Source organism: Neopelma chrysocephalum, unplaced genomic scaffold (genome assembly GCF_003984885.1).
Source record: "Neopelma chrysocephalum unplaced genomic scaffold, ASM398488v2 Primary Assembly neopelma1_25, whole genome shotgun sequence".
NCBI classification, from domain to species: Eukaryota; Metazoa; Chordata; class Aves; order Passeriformes; family Pipridae; genus Neopelma; species Neopelma chrysocephalum.
Genome location: NW_020897694.1, coordinates 30,538,743 through 30,560,935, shown reverse-complemented (window position 1 = coordinate 30,560,935; position 22,193 = coordinate 30,538,743). Strand labels below are relative to the sequence as shown.

At 36.9% G+C, this 22,193-nt stretch overlaps 1 protein-coding gene and 1 non-coding gene across 2 annotated transcripts in view; both read left to right on the top strand.

Annotated features, from left to right (window-relative positions):
- The window catches only part of FAM155A (family with sequence similarity 155 member A), a 457,886-nt gene that overhangs the window by 116,988 nt on the left and 318,705 nt on the right, over positions 1-22,193 (top strand). The gene's annotated exons all lie outside the window — the stretch shown is intronic.
- Positions 15,097-15,168, top strand: TRNAK-CUU. The gene has a single exon. It is a non-coding gene; the product is annotated as a tRNA-Lys (tRNA).

Below are 22,193 nucleotides of genomic sequence, written 5' to 3'. Positions count from 1 at the left end.
ACTCAAGGTCTTAGGCTAAAATGAAATATTTAAGGATAATTATAAAATGCCTGGTTGGTAATTTACCTTAAACTACTAATATATACTCTCAGTAGCAACTCCATTTTAATTTAGGCTTTGTCGGAGAATCATTATGCCTACAGATAATTAACTAATATGTTTCCCAGGCTGCGTAATAGATACAGTTATCACAGCATCTCAGCTTTGTTCGGTGTCAGGTGAATTATATTTCTCTCATAGGCAGTCACCGTTAAAGACCTTGAAATGAAGCTTTCATTATTTGCTGACTGCTTTCACTGTAACAAAACAAACCTCCAAACATTTTATTTATTCTTTGTTGTCCACATGTTCATAAACATAAAATAAAGTAGCCATTAGCATATCTTGATATTCTGGAAGATGACATCTGACAAATGACCTTGTTTGTGTATTCCTCCCTGTCCTTCCTTTAAGTCCAAGTGTGCCACTGATATCAGAAGACTCTATATTTTACAAACGTGACCTGTAGCAAACCAAGCCCTTGCCCGCAACATGTCTGTAGCTGCAGTGGGGTGGCCACTCCTATTGAGAACTTCCAGAACTGGAGAACTGTGGGATGTTTGCACAGCCATGAAGATGCCTTCCACCATAAATCTGACCTTTCCTCTTATATCTGCCAAACCATCTTACCTGCATTTTGTAGTTGGATCACTTAGCAGCACATGGAAGTTTTATTCACTAGTGAATGGGAAATAAGTTAGTCTTCTTATACTGAGCCCATGCTTGCCTTCCTGTAGGCTAAAGATCATTCCATGCAGCTTACCAAGAATATTAAGAGATCTTTGTACTGAAAATCCCTTGACCTGCTTCACTAATATTACTTTAGATACAGACTTAGTTGCTACAGCTGTTTCCTGGGTAACATCAGTTAAAATCCTACTTCTTCTAAGGGGGCCCCTGGGAATTGGTTTCCTGTCAGAGCCTGTTGATTTCTGAGCTCAACCCTTTTCTTGTGAGCTAATGGGTACAAATTGAGGAAATAGGCAACATGTTAGAGCAGTGTGAATAAAGGAAGCTTTGCTAAATGAGGTGGGTGGTGGAACCATCTGGACATTTGAAAACTTGCCTATTTCTCAGCTAGATAATTATCTAATTTCACTATTATTAGGCATGTGAAGTCCAAATGGCAATAACTTTGCCTGTGACTTAAAATACAACATCAAAATGCCTGGGTTTTTTTTTTACATGTTAAGCTTGTTATTCTTCTCTGCTGCATTATTTTTAGTTGCTTTTTTATTGATGCTTCTTGTGCTTTTACTTACTAATAGCTCTATGCAGGTTATGACCTTTTACCTTAACTTTAATAATGTTTAAAAAGCCTTTTACATCCACTTACAAATTAACAATAGTGTTGAAAGCTTTTTAGATAATATGCATTAGTACTTGTTCACTATTTTAAATTTTGAGTAGTATGAAAACAATTGTGGAATTCAGTCTCTAAACTGCAACACATAATCAGGGGCAGCTGCAGAATATAGTCGAACAGAGCAGTGAAACAGAATGTCTTTAAGCCCTGTTGGTCCAACACACAGAACATTTTCCTAGAATCAGCCTAAAAGATTATTCTTTGTAGCTATTTCTATGTGAATTCATAAGGAGACAAATTTTCAAACTGAATAATAAGTTGTAGGCCTTTTACTGGCTTTACAGTTGTTTTTCATCTGAGAAACTTGGTAATATTGAGAGAGGTGGCCAAATATAAAAACACGATGTAGATTCACCTTGCATCTTTAAAGTTCTTATATCATTTCTGGGAAACATGGTATTTAGATAGTGCCCATTTTTTATTTATTCGTTGAACTTTACTAGAAAGTCTTTGCAGTGAAAAACAGATTTTGCTTCCAAATGCATGTATGTAAACTTTTATTTCACATTTATTAATGGAGAGCATAACATGGAAAATTTTAGACATCTGTTCAAGGAGGGGGAAAGAAGGACAGAGCAAGAAGATTAACAGCAAAGCACAGCAAGAACAAAAAGTCAGTCTGACTGAAAATGAAAAAAAAACTTTCCTTGTTTTTTTTTTAACTTTTAACTTTCACATTAAGAGTTCCCTCTCATTGTATCTTAAATCATGTGATTCTCAGTAAAATAAAAATAAAATAGAAGTAATTGTTCCAAATTTGATTGATAATTAGCATTATTAACTAGGTGGATATTAAAAACAAGTATTCACACTTTGGATTAAGTGTTCAATCCCAGTACTAAAAACATGGTAATACTTCTATTCCATTGATTTATGGCACTTAATTAATCAGACACTGAGAAAAGAGATCCTATTTTCTACTATAGAATGTCTTTCCTTCCATTGCATATGGAAATATGTATGCAGACTCCAAAACACTTGGACAGTTTGGTGAAGTGTTCTCTGAAGATGCAATTATTTTGTGTGTAATAAAAAAGAAAAAAAGGTGGTTTAGAATCATGTCTTTAGGAACAAATTTCTACCATGCTGCATAAATTTAATGCTGCTTTGAAAACTTTCCTCTTTCAGATTGCTTGATATCTGATTTGTTACTTCCAAACTTGACATTTGTTGCTTAGTGAAAAACACTGAAAAATTAATTAAGATATTAGAAGATTCTGTCAGCTGGGACTCTGTGGGGTTTTTGCCTTGTTGTGGTGCCCCCCATGTATATGTCAGTCTGGTGCAAATGGATAACAGCTAATGGAAGCATATTGCTGGCTATGAATGCAACACAGTAGAGCTGTCTGGTTTATATTGAATTTGATATATGAGGAATTGCACTGGTTTCAGAGGAAAGGAAAACAGTTGTTTTTTATGTAAGTAAAAGTTCTTTTTAAGAACAAATAAATACGAATTTCTGTCTCCTTTTCCCTCTTACCTTTATGGGTCCAGAAAAGACAACATTTTCAATGATGCATTACTCAGAATTTTGCCAGTGCTGGTTCCTCAGTGACTTCTATCATATGTCAGGGCAGTCCATCAAAAGAGGTACTTTATGGCCAACTTCTGGATAATTAGTTTAATTAATGCCCCACATTGTTGATAGTAAGCCACTTACTAAGTAGCATAAAGTGACAGAGTCCAGCTCTTGAGAATCTAAAAATGAAAATATCCAAATACTTTAGTTTGTTATTGTTATTATTAATGGTGTCATGTTTTAACATCAGCCGGCAACTGAGCCCCACACAGCCATTCACCCACCCTGGTGGAATGGAGGAGAGAATCAGGAGGGTAAAAGTGAGAAAACTCTTTGGTGGAGATAAACACAGTTTAATAGGTAAAGCAAAAGCCATGAACACAAGCAAGGCAAAACAAGGAACTCATTCAGCACTTCCCATGGGCAGGCTGGTGTTAGGCCATCTCCAGGAAAGCCAGGCTCCATCATTTGTAGTGGGGACTTGGAAAGATAAGTGCCACCACTGCAAACGCTCCCCCCATATTCCTTTATGTGCTGAACATGACTCCCTATGGTGTGAGCCATCCCTGTGGTCAGTTGGGGTCAGCTGTCCTGGCTGTGTCCCCTCCCAACTCCTTGTGCACCCCCAGCCTTTTCACTGGTGGGGTGGGATGAGAAGCAGAAGAGGCCTTGACTCTGTGCAAGCACTGCTCAGCAACAGCGAAAACATCCCTGTGCTATCAACCCTGTTTTCAGCACAAATACAAAACATAGTCCCACACCAGCTACTATGAGGAAAATTAACTCTATCCTGGCCAAAACCAGCTCAAATGGGAAAAATAAGAAAGTAGAAGACCTAATCCCAACTGAGACAGAAAAAGCCATGCACATTCCAAAGGAATTAACAAACCTTGAAGACAATAACACACAGATATTCATATGCATTCTTTCTAGAGAATAACAGAAGAAAACAAGAGCGACTTGTGTTCCTTCATCAGAACTCCTGGAGGTGATAAATCATACAGGATTAGCAGGAATTTTTGTTTTTTTATATCCTCTGCAGTTCGACTTAATCAACAGATTAAGTGAATGAGTTTGTCCTGGGAAGAGGACAAGGCAGGTTTTTAGCTATCTGTGGTTATACAGTGTCTGATATCACCAAGCTGAACTTCTGCACCTGCCAGCTGCCCGGAGCAGCTTGGACACTTGCCAATACGGGGAGAGCTCAGTTCACCCATCCCCCACCTCTGCTAAATGCCCAAATCTCTCTTATCTCCCTCCTGTGTTTCCTAGTGTATCGATGTGCTTTCATTGCAAAATGCCCTTCCCACACATGCTTCATAGAGAACTGCAGCAACAATTTCATCAGTTAAGCCTTTTAGAGGACTATCTACACTGGCATAGGATCAGCCCATGTTTTACCAGTGAATTCATGTCTTATGGATGCTGTAGCTCTTCCACTCTTGACTGCACCTTTGGTCTCGTGTCAGGACGATGTCCTACAGCCTTTGCATATAAACAGACACAAATGCCAACACAGAGATGTAAAATATTTCTAGGTTTCTGAGACTGATTATTGAGCTTTAATTTCAGTGTATTCTGAAAACAGAATACACAGTATTCTGCTGCAGTAAAAATGATTGTTAATATACAAACCCAGCACAGAGCATAAATCAAGACCTGATCCCCATCTAGTACCCATCCAGCAGCCACAAGTATTGTTCTGTGTCACTTAACAAAACACAAGCTACAAGACATCACAGTTATTCAGAGGAGTGCTATGAAGTCAGTATTAATCAGAGTGCCTATATAGGTAGTGCTAGTCAGTTTGGGGAACTATTTTTTATGACTAGGTGGACTTCTCCTTCTATGTGTTTGTGTGTTCTGGTAAATCCAAGTTTTTCTCAAAGCATCAGTATTTCCATTACCATCATATCACTGGGCTTATTAAATAATATAGAATTGACAACATAGCCAAAGTCACTTTTTTCCTTAGAGCTATTTGTGTTTGACTGTCTTATTCTATAGTCAAAAAGGGAAAACATGATATTGTTTTTTTCATTTTTGATTTAGCTTCATACATCTTGGTGGTTCTCATGCTAAATGACTTTGGGATTCTGTTTCGTGCTGTGCTGGTTCAGAATTATTAAAGATAAAGTTGTATACAAGATTATTTTTGTAATGAAGTTTCCAAGAACCCGAGTGAATCTCATAGAGGAGGTCAAGAACAATAGGAGGTAAACAGCAATCTGTAAAAGAAGCAATGGTGTCAGGGATATTGATAGCTCAGTGGACTGTGACAGGCGTAGTTATGCTCAGCCTCTGTGTGAGATCTATAGATATAGCTGGATGCTCTGGAAGAAAAGTTGGGGAAACTAGCTGTACAGTGAGATTTGCAGAATCTCAAGACAAAGCTTGTTGATTTTCCTCAAATTACAACTTCTGGGAAAGTCAGGACAGGTTAATAAACATGGAAAATAGGTTAAGATGTAGCAGATGTAAATCCATTTCTTCTTTGTGTGAGCTCTGAATTTGGCTTTGAACATGATTTGGCTGAACTTTTGGGAATTTTGGACAGAAGGCTTCCTTAAGCTGTGTCTGTGAAATAAGCCTGAATATACGTTAACTCATATTTACCTGTGTACAGCAATGAGAAATTGTATACTTATGAATATTCTAACCCTCTAGTCTCAGTTTTAAACTGACTTTAGTTCATTATAGGTACTACCAGAAACAGTTATGACAAATTAACAGATTCTGAGCCCCACAACTTCTCTCTTGATCCACTTTCCTGCTCCCTACCGCTGCCAATGTCCACAAGCAGTCCCAGTTCTCATTTTTAAAGAGAATTACATGACCTGTCCAGTGAAACAAGATATGCCAGTAGAGTCACAAAGATGCCTAAGATTTTTGAATGCTATCCCTTTGCTTCTGCTTCCAGACAAATTTTCTTCACCCAGATTTTCTCAAAATTTTTTGTGCTGAAAGGTACTTTTGGTATGAAGCCAACGCTGGAAAGTTGCTACATATTATTTTCTACGTGCAGTGACTATAGATCATGACAACAACAGGAAGTTAGATTTGAAATAACCAGGTTGAAAGCAGTATTAATTTATTATTAACATGTATTGATGGCATATAATATTTGCAACTTAGCATCTGGGAACGTATAAGTTTTGTTTAATTAAAAGTCCTTGTTGCCTCTAGGCAAAAGTGTGTTTAATCCAGAAAAAATTATGTGAAGACAGGACTACAAGGAAACACTTTTAGCAGTGCATGCTAATAAGGTCAAAAATTTATTTATTGAAATTAGTGCAGTTGAGTAATTATTTTTGTTCAACGGGAAACATTTTGGGAAGACTTGGCTTCCTAGGCTTAATTAACAGGGGAACAAATTTCACTACTCACCTCTATGAAAACAATTCCATGGCCTTAACATTAATGTTTCATGTCTAATGCTGTTCTAATTACTCCAGAGTGCTTGACGTACCTTCGCCTAGGTTGCAGGTATTGTCCAGGATTTGCAGGAGAGATGCCCCTTCCTGTAGCAGCAACTGGAGACATGCCAGGGTGTTCAAATGGCATCACCCTTTGTCTTGACAGCTGCATCCCAGGTTTCTTCTCCTTTTTTTCTGAACCCAGGCAAAGATCAATCTTTCAAGAGGTAGAAATGCTGCTGGTATCTTCCCTTTCTTGTGAAGGTTTTTGTGATTAAGATACTCACTGATGGTTTCAGAGACACAAGCTCTCTGATTAGTATACTCAGACACATCTTCAAGAGTCTCTTAATCACCCAGCAGTCCTGGAGAGAAGAGGCAGGATTTGGCATGTCAAGCTGTTTCTTTTTTTTTTTATTTTCCCCCCAGAAAATAATTCAGGATTCTCCAAGAAAGAAGGAAAAGGAAACACGTTTCTGTGTACAACTGTCTGGAGCACTCTGCTGGGGTTGCAGAGGCTTGACTGCTGGTTTTCACATTTCTTTTTTTGGTCAATGACTGTTTACAGAGTGAGTGAAGAACAAATGAAAAGGAAATGTTATACTAAGTGCTATTAAAATGAAAAAGAAGTGTGAAATGTGTTCAAGGACTACTTATGTAGACAAATGCTATCACTTGACTTTTATCTCATTAAAAGATAGAAGTTTGTTAAAAGAATAATTCTTAATTCAGGCTATGCATTTACTAATGAAAACTAGACTAAATTTGGCTACAATAGTTGAAGCTTAATTGAAAATTCAGACACAATTCTTTCAGCTAGGATTAAGACTGAACAAGAAGTGTTTGCAATTAAACAGAAATTACTAAAAGAGGAGGAACTCTCCCAGTGTCCGTTAAAGCCTACATGTAAATATAGTAGGAAACTACATGCCTGCTGTAATTCAATGACTTCCTTGGAGTTATATTAAGATGTAAGTTGTGTAAATTATTGATACCAAACATCTTTAATTTACGTTAATGGTAAAACCAGCTGTTAGTAAAAATAATACCCATTTTACTGAGAAATACTTTGCACTCTTAGTACTAAGTCTAGTATAATTTCAGTATAATTTCAGGTCACAATGGCTTTTGGTTTTCACATAATAATATTTTTCCTAGAATTTCCATTAACAGACATAATTAAATTATTGAGTAATTGACAGAATTTGAATAAACACTAAGTACAGCTAACTCATTTTAAAAGCTTTGAAGGAGCAACATTTTTCAGAGCTGTTACTTGAATGTTGACTCAGGGCTAGACTCTTAGCCAGGCAAAGTGAGCCGCAGGAAACAAAATATAAATTTTTGTCTCGCAGATAGCACAGAAACTGATTTAGAGAGGACAGGAGCAGAGATCAGAAACAAGAGTTATCTAAGGAAGTTTTAGCTCCTACTACTTCAGCTGGTAATGTGTGTGTCATGGTAGTAATGTGTTGCTTGGGTATAGTGTTTCTATCCAAGTACTGTGCTGAAGAATTGGGGAAAGGAATGCCATGAGTAAAATTTTGACTACTCTTGTTTTGGGAAACAGTATCTGCACTTGCATACCACAAGAGATATTAATCAAGTGTCTTGCATCCTTAATACATCCAGAATGAAAATTTGAGAAAAGTTGAGCACAAAATGAAGAGGAGGTATTTCCTCTAGTTACGTCAGCATCAGTAAATTCAGCAGTGCCAGGACTCTGCCTCGAGCACTGTCACACATTCATCCTTAACAGTCCTTCTCAGAGTTTCATAACACACTTTCTAGCAGAGCTCTTGGCTGGACCAGCACATTTCCACATAGTGTCCATACTCACTTCAAAGATGCTATGTTTAGGACATATTCCTAACAAGTGGCATAGGCAAGACCACCCACTTTGGGGTGTGAAAAACTATAGAGAGACAAGTTCTGCTTACCACTTACTTCCAGTATTACAGACCTTGCCCTTTTTATTTAGTAGAACAGTTGTAGTTTCTTGGCCTAGGAATAGATAAACCTGCTTACTGTGATTTCACATTCGTACATTTTAGCAATGGCAGGAATAACTACCACTGTAGGCTTTTCATGGCATGTACAGGTTTTATCTTATTTTGTTACCTCCAGTTTCATACATTTTTGGTATTATTTAATATCACAGAGAGATGTTGTGGTGCATATAATAGTGCATATCAAAAGAATCCACCACTCTGCCTTCATCACTAAACCAGTGGTAATAATACTTTGATAGCTGTTGCTGATAATTGTTATTGTTTGTAGAATCATTCGTCTAATTTCAAGGAACATTACTTCCAAAAGTGCACTCAATAATTTAAAAAATGGTCCAAACTGTTTATTAAGGATTTCAAAATATGGGATATGAGTACAAGATTCAGACTGATTTTATGAAGTTTGACATTAAATTAAGAAATGTTATATTGTGAGGTTTAAAAACAGATATGGTCAGGCAAAGCTCATCTTTCTCCTCTTTGTAGGCATTCTAGTGTAGTATGACATTCAGCTGTTTAATCACTTTCTGCCTTATTTTTCCATTTACTGTAACCTGCATATTTATGCCTCTGCAAATTGGAAAATCAAGTTATGATTTCTCTTTTGGTAGCTTTCAGTACTCAGTTTTACAGGTTGTATTTCTCTCTCTGCTAGTCTTCATTCTGTCTGCTCTGTGTGGCTTCTGGCTGATTCTTCTTGCCTCTTTACTGGGCAATATGCGTCTTACAGGTAGATTTAAGCAATTATAAGTGTCACAAACCTACAAGGACTGCTGCAATAGGATCACTGAATAGTTAAATGTCCATGCAAATAGGAACTGTGTATCACTTCTTTTGAAATCAAACAGAATAGAAAAAGATCGCTTTTATATTTACTTGGGAAATCTTTTTTGAGGCTGTATATGATATTTTATCTATAGTATAGGCTACAGTATGGGTAGTAAAACAGAGATCACAGGTATAGCTCCTGTGTAGTTTTGTGTGGGGAACTGGAAACATGACCTACTTGATAACATTCATGGTAGTTATTAGTATTTCCAACAGCATGCATCACATAGGTAGCAGAATAAGCGGGCAGTTAGTTTTCGAGGCAAGTAAGTGAAAAAGAAACCCAGAAAGACAGTAATTTAAATAGAGATAATACATCAGGTAGCCAAGAGTGACAAAGGTCACTGGAAGGACAGATGGAATAACAAAGGACTAAAGGAAAATGGAACACAATTTGAGGAGATTAAATTGGAGTAGAAACTATGAGAATAAATTAATGTTAGCAGGCTGACAGAAGGAAGGGGTTTGAAAGGACAGGATCTGAAGGATGAGAATTATAGTGGGCTGTGTGATACACAGAGAATCAGTAACCAAACAGTAGCTTTGAAACATCAAATCATGTGTGGGAGAAAGAGACAAATCTCACTGTACAGCTAGGAGCTCAGGTCATAACATTGCAGAAGAGCAGACGTAAGCACTGAAAGAGCTTAAAAAATGGTTAGAACATAAGAAGAGATGAAAATGTAGCAGCAGCTATGATGGACCATGTTACCTAATATGCTAACTTTTACTGGCCAATGGAAGATTTTGAGAAAAGAGGATAAGAAATACGAAAGTACAGAAAAATCCTTCCCGTTGAAAGTCTGGAAATTAGTGGTTTAGGGACCTCCAGATTTCAGACTGAATTGAATCAGCAATGCCAGGCTAGATGTCTCGTGATTTTTCCACAACGTAAATTTTCCTAAAGTTCTGAAATTCTGGAAATATATATGTTTTGATGAATGAACACTTCTTAATACTGTTTACAGACTGAATTCTCTCACATCCTGTGGCAATGAGTTTCGTAATTGGATTACTTGTCAAAAGAAAATTTACCCCTTAATGTTTGCTTTTTAGTCTTACTTTTTGTATTTTTTTGGGTTTCCAGTAGGCCTTGCATGAGAAAAAAACCACAAAAACCCCTTCCCTAATCTTCCATATAATTTTTTAATTTATAATAGATTCATTCCTACATCTTCTGACTTCAAAGCAAACCTATCCTGGTGCATTTCTGCATTTCTCTCTTAACAGTTCTTATCATTCTGCTTGTCTCTCTGATCACTAACAAGAACCACTATATCTTCAGAGGACTATCAACAACATTTGCAGCATCTTTTTCTTGTATGGCAACAGATAATTTAGTTCATCAGGTAAATATGATTAGAATTGTTTTTTCATGTGTGTTATTTTGTGTTCTTTTTTATCAGTCACCAAAATGAAAGGTTAAATTCAGTTCCTTAATAACAGGGACATTAACTCCTCAGTGTCAGCATTATTCTTGACTATTGTGAATAATTTTGAAATTGTGAATATCAATCATATTTTCTTGGCCTCTGAAACTTCTTTTGGCTTTAGTTGAAAGGGATTTCCAAGAGTTCTTTGGAGTTCCAGTTCTTTGTTCCGTCCATTTGACTCATACCCCATGCTCACTGAGTTTATCAAAATGCCGTATAATAATTTTGTGCATTCTGATTAAAAAAAATACTGTTGATCCCTCACCATAGTTACTATGTGTCTACTGAGTTTATTCTGTGTTACACTATCAATGTGTTGGCTAGAAATCATGTATACTGGAGTGCTTCAGAAATTGGTATTATTATTATTATTAGGTATTGTCCTCTGATACTGAGGCTGATTTGAATGATAGCTCATTGCTTTCACAGTTTAATTCCTTGAGAAACTCAGTGATGTATCCAGTTTATGGTGGACTTTTTAGTGTTCTTTTTCTGTGTCCTTCCAAAATCTCTTTGATAGATACTTGAATTGAGCAAGATATTTCAGATGAGCAAGTTCTTCTCAGGCCTTTCCCTTTAAGTTAAAATTCAAGGTTTAGAAGCATCCTAAGCTTTTTTGCAGTCAATACTGATACAAAAAGGCATTTTAGTTTTTTCCTTTGAACTTATTATCAGTGAGTGTACTCTTTACACCTTGCTTATCTGTCAGATGTACCATGTCTTTGCCAGTTTTCCTGCTGGTGTTGAGGCCATGATGAACATTTGGTACTCGATATGGAAAGAGATCAGAAGCTGGAATAGGGTTGTAGACAGACAAGAGACACGGTTGTAATAAAAACAAAGGAGAAAAAAGCATTTTGGGATGTCTTTGATAAGTCCTATGTAGGAATAGCTGAAGCAAGTAAAAATAATTGGTAAATCAGAAAAGAGCTGGTAAGGCCCTAGAAACAAAGGAGGCAAGATTTAGAAACTTATCTCTAAAGGATGGAGGTGGTGATTCTGAAAATTTATATATTTCATCATTCCAAAAAAAAGGATCACTCTCTCCCAAGTGTTCACTTTCCTAACTCTGAACACTGGATCAAGCCAGCTGGAGAGATGACTTTTCCTATTGTACCAGCTCATCTAATTGCGAGGTTCGTGACACACAGAATGAACAAGTGATATCTCCTGAGGGCCATTTCAGTTGACAGTGATGTCAGACCCATGCACAGCTGTTTGACCCTGTTGGTTGGTATGAAATTAATGAGATGAGTTGAAATTTCACATCCCTGGTAATCAAACCGTGTGTCTAGCATCTAAGGGTAGATTTTAAGGGAGAAAAGCTCTAGGTATTTTAGTTTAAATGTTCTTCTTAGTCTTGGGAGTATCTTAGTTTCTTTATTTGCAGGTTATGGCTGACAATATTTACTTATTCTCAAGGAACTGTCAGTTTCTGCTCTGTTGTTTTCAGTTGTTGGGTCCAAATGATTCCCTGCAGGAATGTTAAAATTCGTAAAGCTCAAAATGGAAAGGCCTTCACAAATGCTGAATTCTTTCAGAATATGTAGTTTGAAAGTGTCCAGGCTTATATGGGGTCGCTGTTCAGAACACCGCACTTTCAAAACCTGACTTTTCCTACCCTTTCATTTCACTTTAAGTATGAATATCAGCAAAGGTTGTAAAGAGCTCGTGAAAGTATAGAATAATCGATCTCAATGTCAAACAGTGGAAGGTGAGTACTTGTTGAACGTGGAAAAAGAATGATGGGGGGAAAGATTAAAATATAGTTGGCAGTTTTATCTAGTAATAATCCAGCATGGTATATAGATAGCCGAGTTTCTGGAAGCATGCTGTAAATGCACTCTTCATACTTCAGCTTTCTGCCAGATTTCTTATGCTTCTGAGCTGTTCTTAATGTAGCCTGTCTTCCTTTACCATCCAGCCTTGCTGCATAACATAAATGTTGTTACCCAGGAAAGATTTTGTGCTGGAGAATTATGTTGGCAAGAAGACGTAATATTTTTTCGCTTAAGCACTGAGTGTAAAGCTATTCTACATGCCCACTGAAGGAAATGGCCTTATTTTGGCAGGGTAAATAGCATTCTAGACTCAAATCTCCAAGATGTTTCAGGACAAAAGACAAATGCATGTTGTACTTGTACATTACTAAATATTCTGATGACTGTGACCTTTGTTTTGATTCTCTTCTTCACCTTCTCCCTGCTAGCTCGACTGTTTTCCTTAAGCAGGATTATGGAATGTACCAACTCTTGGAACTGTTAAATTGTATCCAGACAAACTTATACCCAGATTGTTAAATTTGTAGATAAGATAAACTATAAAGGATCCATAAAGATTAAAGATACTTTTCCCCCCAGAAATATTAAAATAAATCAAGATTTCTAAATCATTTATTCTTCCTTTATTATCTTTTTATTGCTGGACATGAACATCATTGATTTTGTTTTTATTTGAGCGTTCACCCTATATCCATAGATAAGTTCCAGGAAGTACCATGTTCTGTTCTTCACAGTTAAAGAAATTAGTTAGTGTTGGCAAAATGAGGGTGCAGATGTAGTGCCTTGTTTTTCTCTTATTATTTCTTTTTGTTGATAAAATAATTTACTTCTGGAGAGTACTTATTATTGTGCTAAAAAACGAAATAACCTGGCATTTTGCATTTCACTCCTCTATTATTTTGGTGGAGTTGTTTGGTTCCATAGATGTCCATTAGTGCCTAACATGTCAAGTGATTATTTCTAATTATTTTCTATATATTTGAATTAACCACCTCAACATGAATTTTTAAATACTTTCCTCATCCCATTCTGTTCTTAGTAGTGTTGCTCTTTTCAAAAGAAGACCTTAACTCATTCTTCAAAATATTCCATGTCATCAGGTGTCTTGTCCTGAGAATGTGGGCCTGAAGTTGTGGTTCTGCACATGGAAAATCTGGTAGCCTTTTAGTGACTTTAACTGAGAACATACAGTTATGTCAGTTTGAGAATTTAGTCCCAGTCCCATGCTGTCACATGTACAGATACAGAAAGCTACTGAGATTGTGTGCGTTAGTGGAACTGAGACAGTACCTTTAGAGGCGAAGCACACAAATTGTGCCTCAGATACCTTCCCGTGCTTGCTTTGCAACTTGGACTAGCTCACATGGTGTTTTCATGCCTTTGTTACTCCCAAACTCTGTGTGTCATTCAAACTCTCATATGAATGAAGCAAAGCCAGGTGATGTGCTGTCATTCTTTACCCTAAAGCAGAAGAAGATGACACCCCCAGAATTAGATTCAGGCTCATTTACTTCAGCTCCCAATAAATTTGGGTGGCAGAAACTTGTGCAACTTGCTCAATTTCAAAAGAGTATTTCATCTACTAACAGGTCATTGACTTCAAAGATGAATAAGTATAGTAAGTACTTGGGGGAATCAGAATGTCAACAGAGAGTAGCAGAATTTGGACTGAAGGTTTATTATGCTGCTATTGTTAGCCTGATACGGTCTTCTTCATTGTGTTAACAAGAGATCTTCAGCCAGTTCATAGAATCATAGAATCACTAAGGTTGGAATAGAACTCTAAGATCATCAAGTCCAACCATTAAACTAACACTTCAAGGTTTACCACTAAACCATGTCCCTAAGTTATTTCTTTCAACTTAGCTTGTAGAGTGGTGTCAGTGAAAGATCTGAAGATAGTTAATACCTTTGAGATACTTTGAGAATCATGTGTTACCATTTATCAACTAATGCAGCTTCTGGATTTTAAATCTTAGCTTTGTCTTCTCAGTAATTTTTATCTGATTATAAAAATATGTTATTTCATTCCAAGGAAGTCTTTGCAGCTGTGACAAATTAAAGCAAACAAATGACTCCCTAGCTTGAAATGGCAATGGAGAGAGCTCAGAGGACCAAAAGGAGTGATGAAGGCCTCGTGATTTGTCCTCAAGAAACTTGCAAACTAATTTTTGTCCCAGAGGAGTCTGTGCAAGTGGCTCCTTTACAGTGAAATAGCCTTGTTTTTCACCCTAACAAGTCAATTGACTCTTGGCCACAATCACAAGATGTAAAATTTTTATAGTTTTCAAAATATTTGAGATAATTAGCAAAATTATCCTACACTGTGTGAAATTATGGACGGTCTTTTTGATTTTTTTTTGTTCAATCAGCCCAGAAGGAAATGAAATACAGTGTGGTTGCTACTACAATGTAAAATTGATGGAAATATTTTAGAAATTTTACTTTTGTTTTTCTTTTACTTTCTTGTTTTGAGCCACCCGTAGAATTGACCTTTTTTAGGTGAAATTTTGATGGGGAGTTTTGAGAATCAAAGACCTATTTGATCCTTTCAAATTTATGTTAGCTAGTATGATAGAAAACCATCTAATCTGATTTAGAAACTTGTTCTAGAAATGTTTCCTTTTTATTTAGTATAGAGGATTCAGAGGGTTTTTTAAAGTTGTTAATCTATTAGCTATTAATCTGTTTATTAATGGGGGGGACCCCTGGTGGTCTAGTGGTTAGGATGTGGCGCTCTTAATGCCGTGGCCCGGGTTCGATTCCCGGTCAGGGACACTCCCCCGGGCAGATGGAGCTCCTCAGCCCTGTAAGGCCATCCATCTAAGAGAAGGTCATTCTAAACAAACCTACCTCCTGAGGACCTCACTGCCATTGTCCAAGCTTGCTTGGCCCCGGCAGATGAACCTTAGGATTAAAGGATGGGCTCAGTTCAGTGCATGCTGTGTCTCACCTAAAAAATCCATTGCGCAGGCTGGAAAGGTAAAAGACCTTTCCCAAAATCTTCGTTCGTGAAGACTGGCCATACTATACTATTTATTAATCTGTTATATTATTAATCTGCAATAGAGAAAAAAACCACCCCAGAAGGACAATGCACTTGTAAGTTCTTATTAAATTTACTAAAATTTAATTTTTTCATGGTATAGAACACGGTATTACAGTCTCCAGAACTGACACTGATAGTTCTGATGATATTTGATTTGCAGATTTAAGATTTATGGTGCTTTTCTGTCAAGTCCAGTCATGCTCAGTGTTTGCCTTCACTGCATGCTTGTATTGTCTGGCGCAATAAGGACCTGATATTGTCTAAAGCCTTCTGAGTCATATTGCATTGTCAAAAATAAAAGAACTCCATAATCATAGTTAAATATTTAATTTAGCCATAGTTATTATGTTGCAAAAAATTATTGTGCATCTTACCTATGTAAAACATTGTTCAATGGTAAAATGTTTTAGTAAGCTTTTTAAATGTAATGTACACTGGGAATAAATAATGATCATCGTGGTATTTTGTCAAGGTGTTTCTACCAGGATTCAGCTAAATAACTCTGAACTTGACTCTTAGGGATTAATAACACAGATCTATTTTACTACCTGCTCAGTGTTATAAGTCATAAACAGAGATTGTACCCACAGATATAATGGTGTAATTGTGATTTTGCATGCCTCATTAGTGTCATTGATTAGTGTGCATTATTCTGTTTTATTTCCACTCCTTCTGAAGTTATATCTTATGATTATTTTCCTCTCGTTGCATTTTAATATAAATGCAATTCTCTGTTTGTTTTGTGTGGGGTTTTTTTTGTTTTGTTTTGTTTGGGTTTTTTGTTTTGGTTTGGTTTTTTGGTTTTTTTTTCTTCTGAGAAGTAATTCTTTGAAATATTTTTAGGCTCAGATTTGTCATGATACAATGTCTTTTTAAATTGTGTTAAGGCAAGTAAAAGGGTAATAATTTAGTAGTATGAAACGTGAGGCAACATATAAAAAGTGGATGCTATAAATGACAGTGAAGCTGAGCAAGCCTGAAAAGGTACAGGTGACTTAAATAGAGTAAAGCACACAAGCATTTTTGCTGAAAGACTGGAAGGCTGCCACAGCCACATATAGATGCACCCTGGATTTTAACTGTAGAAGGTCAGAGACAAAGAAACCTTGAGCCTTGGATTTATGCATACGCAGATGACAGTTGTCTGCTGAAGGAGATATTATTACAAAAGAGGGGACAAAGTCAAACTGATAAGAGCTTGACAGTGCAATCCAGGCACTTTTCTTTTTTAAATTTGTCTGAGTGCCACAGCATGCAGGCAAAATGTAGTCCTGTCACACCAAATTGTGAAATAAGAGGGTGGGTTCAGCAGCACAGTGAAAAGTATTCAGGATGCACACGCAGCTGTGGGTTGTGCTTGTGTGGTGCTGAGAAGTTCAGAGCATCACTCCCTTACTCCTCTCCTCTGCCCTCTAGCTAGTGCCATATTCAAGGATGGAATAAACTTGTGAATTAATTTTGTTTTAGGTCTTTAAAAATTAGGCAGCTAGTCTGAGCTAGCTGCATAGTTGTCTCTCTAATCAGTGAAAAATGGTGCAATCCATGTCTCGTACTTGGCCTTAGTGAAAGAAACCACATTATTGGAGAGAATATAACAAAAACCAGCCCTCACAACTTGCAGAAGCTGGAAAACAAAAGCTTACAGAAGAACTATAGGTACCTGCAGCATAAAACCCATGAGAAAGAAAAGTGAATGTCAATACTTGGGGAGCAGCTGAATTTGTTTTTATTGTTTTTAGAGCAAACCTAAATTAAGAGTACCTCCCCATGTCCCCCATTTTTCTCACAGAACAGCTTTACGTTGGGCAAAATGTGGTGTAGTCAAGAGAATTTTCTTTAAAACGTATAAAAGAAACATCTAAAGTAATTGTTGAGATTAACTTTAAAGGTTTTGGAGAAAGGATTTTGGAGGCTGAAAAACAAGTACCTCTGGCTAATGAGAAAAAGAAACCTATTGCCATTGGTTGAATTCTTTGTAAAATAGGAACTTTTTTGTGTGCCTATAAATAATAAACATATATTTTACTTGTTCTAGCATCTCATTGGTCTGTGTATAAAGAATGTCACTGTAGTTTTCTTAAGGTTACTTTTATTTGTTGGCAGAAGTAGACTTAGCATAACACTTTGGAACTCACAGTTTAGGAATTAATACAGAATTGAATGTTCTGTAGTGAAGAAGTAACTCTATCTAATACTGGTGAACATGATACTACTAATTATTTACACCAGTATAAGTACTGCTTTTAGGAGAATCACCTTATTTATCTGGATATCATCAAAACCAATACCAAATTTTTACTTGAAAAAATTCTTGACTGAAAAGCCATCACACATTAGTTGCCCCTGATTTAACACTCTGGGGTGCTTTTGTGGACATACACTCAACATAGACCTTCCAACAAAGTGCGTTTGCCTCTCTGCATCAGTTGCATTAATCCACACTGTTCTCAAGATGCTATTTGGTAACCCTCTACAATGCCTGGGAAAGATCTTCAGGTTTGGCCACAGCGGGTCATAGGCAAATATGCCAATGTTGGGGTATCCAGCAGTTATCCTGGCATTTCCTCATTGACTCCTGATGACCTGCTACGACTTGCTATGAATTTTACGAAGATATGATTTTATGAAGATTTTATGAAGATATGGGAGGGCGGTGTCATTTGGGAAGAATTTCTAGACGATATGTGCTCTGAGCAACTGGACATCTGGAAATCTGCTAGATTAACTCCCAAATTGCCCTGTAAAAGGGAAAACTTTAGTGATGGATAAAAAGCAATTCCTGAGAATCAGATCTTTCAGTATGAGTGACATTTTCTCTTTCCAAGTCAGATGAAACCTCAAAGTATTTGTCATCCTTTTTCTAATATATGTCTAATGTTTTAAATTACTTTGTACTCTATGACATACTGAATGTATAATTACAAGGTTTTGTACTCGTTCCATAATGGAGCATAGTTTCTGTCATAATCATTGAAGTTATATATATATAACTTTATATAAAGATGGACCATAATGGTTATATTTCTAGAATTGAATGTGGTTTAATATCAATTTGCTTTGTTTTGTTTCTCAGTCAAATAGACCAAGTGTGAGATGAAGCGTTAGAATACACTCTCTATAGGGAATTTAAGTTCCCCATGTGGTCAATGGAGTCTAGAAAGTAATTCAGCCTATCTATCTGAAGAAGATGCTCAGTGGTTAGGTATTGAATTGTTTTGTACATTTCATTAACTGCAATAGGTTGACCTCCACACTCTATTATAGATATCTACTGTAGGTGTTTAAACCCTGAAGTAAGTCCCACCTGCAGTCTTTCTGCTTGTGACAATAACTTTAGTGCGAAAAGTAAAATTGCAGTTTGGTCCTCTAGCATTTCATATTGCAATATGTGTAAGCAAATAAGAAGCAGTAGCAGCAATAATTTGAGCTGTTACTTTTATAGCTCTTTCTTTTCATACATCTTCTAAGGATTTTCAAACGTTTGGGTTTTTAAACAACTTGTCTACAGATGTATTCTGTCATTTGAGATGTAATTTCAAAGGATGAGAAAAAAAAAACAAAACATCAGTAAACACATTAAAACATATGGGCTGTGTCCTCACCTACTAGATTTAATTCTCAACCTTTCTGAAGATTCATGAAGTTCAAGGATTGTTCTTAAAGTATAAGAAGAAATTGGTGTTGTAAAAGAAATTTACTCATTGACAGTTCTTATTAAAGAGTTAAGCATAATTAACTGGTCTGTGATATGAACTGGTCTGTGGCATCTATTTTTTTTCCCAGTCATTAGAAGAGACAGGATGTTATCTCCAACTGTTACATGGAAGGTAATTCAGTTTTCACATAACTTTTGCATAATGCTGATTTAATATTTATTTAAGATATGTGCCATGTCTTGTGTATGCTTGCTGCATTTATGTATGACTGAAATGTTTTAATACCTTCTAGGTATTCACAGGTGCGATAGGTCTAGAGAGAGATTTGCAATGAATAGTGGAAAGTAGACTTTTGAGATTTTTGTATTATGTTCTGCAGTTTTTTAGTGTTTTGTGGAGAACACTGTCTTTAAACCATGGACACGAATGGTAAAAATGTATTGCCATCATAAAAAACAGCAGTTCTCCAGGTCAGTTTAGAAATATGGACTTTATGAGAGAGTATTTGTAAATGGAGGAGAATGAAGATTCAAACCCATCATTTTGCTGAGAGATGCAGTAGGTGAATGACTTCTTCCTTGCTGAATGAAATTATTGAGTTCTGAAATATGTAATAACATCTATAGGAAGGGAATAACTGTTAACATAATAGCTTCATTTTAGAAAATGAATAGAATCATAGAATCAGCTGGGTTGGAAGGGACCTCCGAGATCATCCAGTCCAACCCTTGATCCACTACCACCGCGGTTACTAGACCATGGCACTAAGTGCCACATCCAATCTCATCTTAAAAACCTCTAGGGTTGGAGAATCCACCACTTCCCTGGGCAGCCCATTCCAATGTCTGATTACCCTTTCTGTAAAGAATTTCTTCCTAATATCTAACCTAAACCTCCCCTGGCACAGCTTAAGACCATGCCCTCTTGTCTTACTGAGAGTTGCCTGGGAGAAGAGACCAACCCCCACCTGGTTACAACCTCCTGTCAGGGAGTTGTAGAGAGTGATGGGATCTCCCCTGAGCCTCCTCTTCTCCAGGCTGAACAACCCCAGCTCCCTCAGCCTCTCCTCATAGGACTTGTGCTCAAATCCCTTCACCAGCCTAGTTGCTCTTCTCTGGACCTGCTCCAGCACCTCAATATCGTTCCTGAATTGAGGAGCCCAGAACTGGACCCAGTACTCTAGGCGTGGCCTCACCAGCGCTGAGTACAGGGGAAGAATCACTTCCCTGGACCTCAGTTTAACTCTTCCCACTGCTAAATTTGTTCTTCAGCAGTTCATTAAGAGCAATGAAGGAAAATAAATGGTTCTGTCTTGTATCATGCCTAGGAAGATTTCAGTGAAGTAAAGATTTGTGGAAATAGCATTTCTCTGTAATTTAAACACCAGCATGTGTAAACAGAATCTCTCTACTATTTCTGCATTCTAAACTTTAATTTCATGCCATTTTATATTTTTCATGTTTTTAGATGCTTATTTGTGAAATTATTAGGCATTATTTATTTATTGGTAGTGTAACCTAATAAATAGTGTAACCTACCTATTTATTGGTAGTGTAATCAATTAACAGTCCTTTTTTCAGTGTCTGGCATATCAAAACATTTACACACCACTAACATGACTGCATCAGCTCTGTAAAACTGGAGATATTTTAGTATGTACCTCAGGAGAGTTCTACTGGAAACTTAGCAGACCACAGAGAAATCTTCCTTGCAGCAGTCTTAGCCTTGGAAGCATTTTAACTCTTTCTAGATACCTTCAAAGCAGTCTTGCCTTTCTTTATAATCTTTTCTTAATAGAGTAAGTCTAAAAGTAATTGCCTTTATTCTGTTGTGAGAAACAGAGTTAAACCACTCTCTTTACAGAAAAACTAAACGCCTGCATCTGACAGGACATGGGGGAATAGTCTGTTGTAAAGCAGGGCACGTGTGCACCTCTGGCTTTCCCATTCTTGAAAGCCCCCATAAACTCTGTGACAGAAGGAAATAAGGGCTCAGCAAGGTTGTTGCAGTTGGTTTTCACTGATAGTTTAAGAAGCTGAACTGTATTGATGACATTTCAAGAGGGTCAGTAAGTCAGTGCATGAGGGGACTTTGGTCCACCGGAAGTCTGGCAGAGATCAAAACAAGTTTCTTACTTCTTTCATAACATTAATCAATTGGAAGATATGCTAGGATGGTCAATTGCTTGATTATTTAAAACTTGAAACAAGAGATGCAAGTCCTAGCAGACAGAGCCTTATGCAATTGGATGGCAAATAGAGCATCTTCAGATATAAAAAATATGCTGCTAGGTTGGTGGACTTTGAAGAAAGAGAAATGGTCAGTATATGGAAATACCAGGATCCAAATTGGCATTTTTGTGGTTTGGAATATATATGGACAATATCTTCTCAACAGCAGCAAGTCTGTTTCTAGCACTGTATTCTAGCACCTAATTACTTACTCTAGTACCTAACTACTGACTGAATACTTATTCAGCACAGTTGAGAAGGTTTTCTTTATCTTTATGGAAGCAGAGCACCTTACTTTACATTTGGTTGTATTTCCAGGAATTCTGAAGTGTTCCTACCCTCTTGGTAGAAAAATGGAGACCACCATTTTAAGGTGTCTCAAGGTACTCATGCAAAAAAATAATGGCTCACTTGATATCAAATTTTTAAAAGTGAGTCATGGTTTTATTTATAAGGAGTAGGTGGGAGGATATGAGAACTCAAGTCCCCTTAGGCTTTAGGAAACCCACAGTGAAAACAACTTTTAGTTGTCTCTTCTGGGTAAATACTGTCACTGTCCATTTTTTCCAGTACCTCAATAAACTTCCATTTTTACTTCATGATGTGTTAATTCGGAGAAAAAGGAGGGAAACTATCGAGTAGTAAAAGTGGGAAAAGAAACATTTTGCAATCACTCGGCACCCCTTTTTCAGACTGTCTTGGAAACAGATTCAGCTCTGATGGGGAGCTGAATTCCAAGCCATCTGTGAATCCTCAAACTTGCACACCCACAGTGGAAAATGGATATAATTTGTTTCTATAGCTGCTTATGGGATTTGCCAAACTTTTTTTTCTCCTCTTTTGGTTGCTTCTCTTCTCCCTCTACA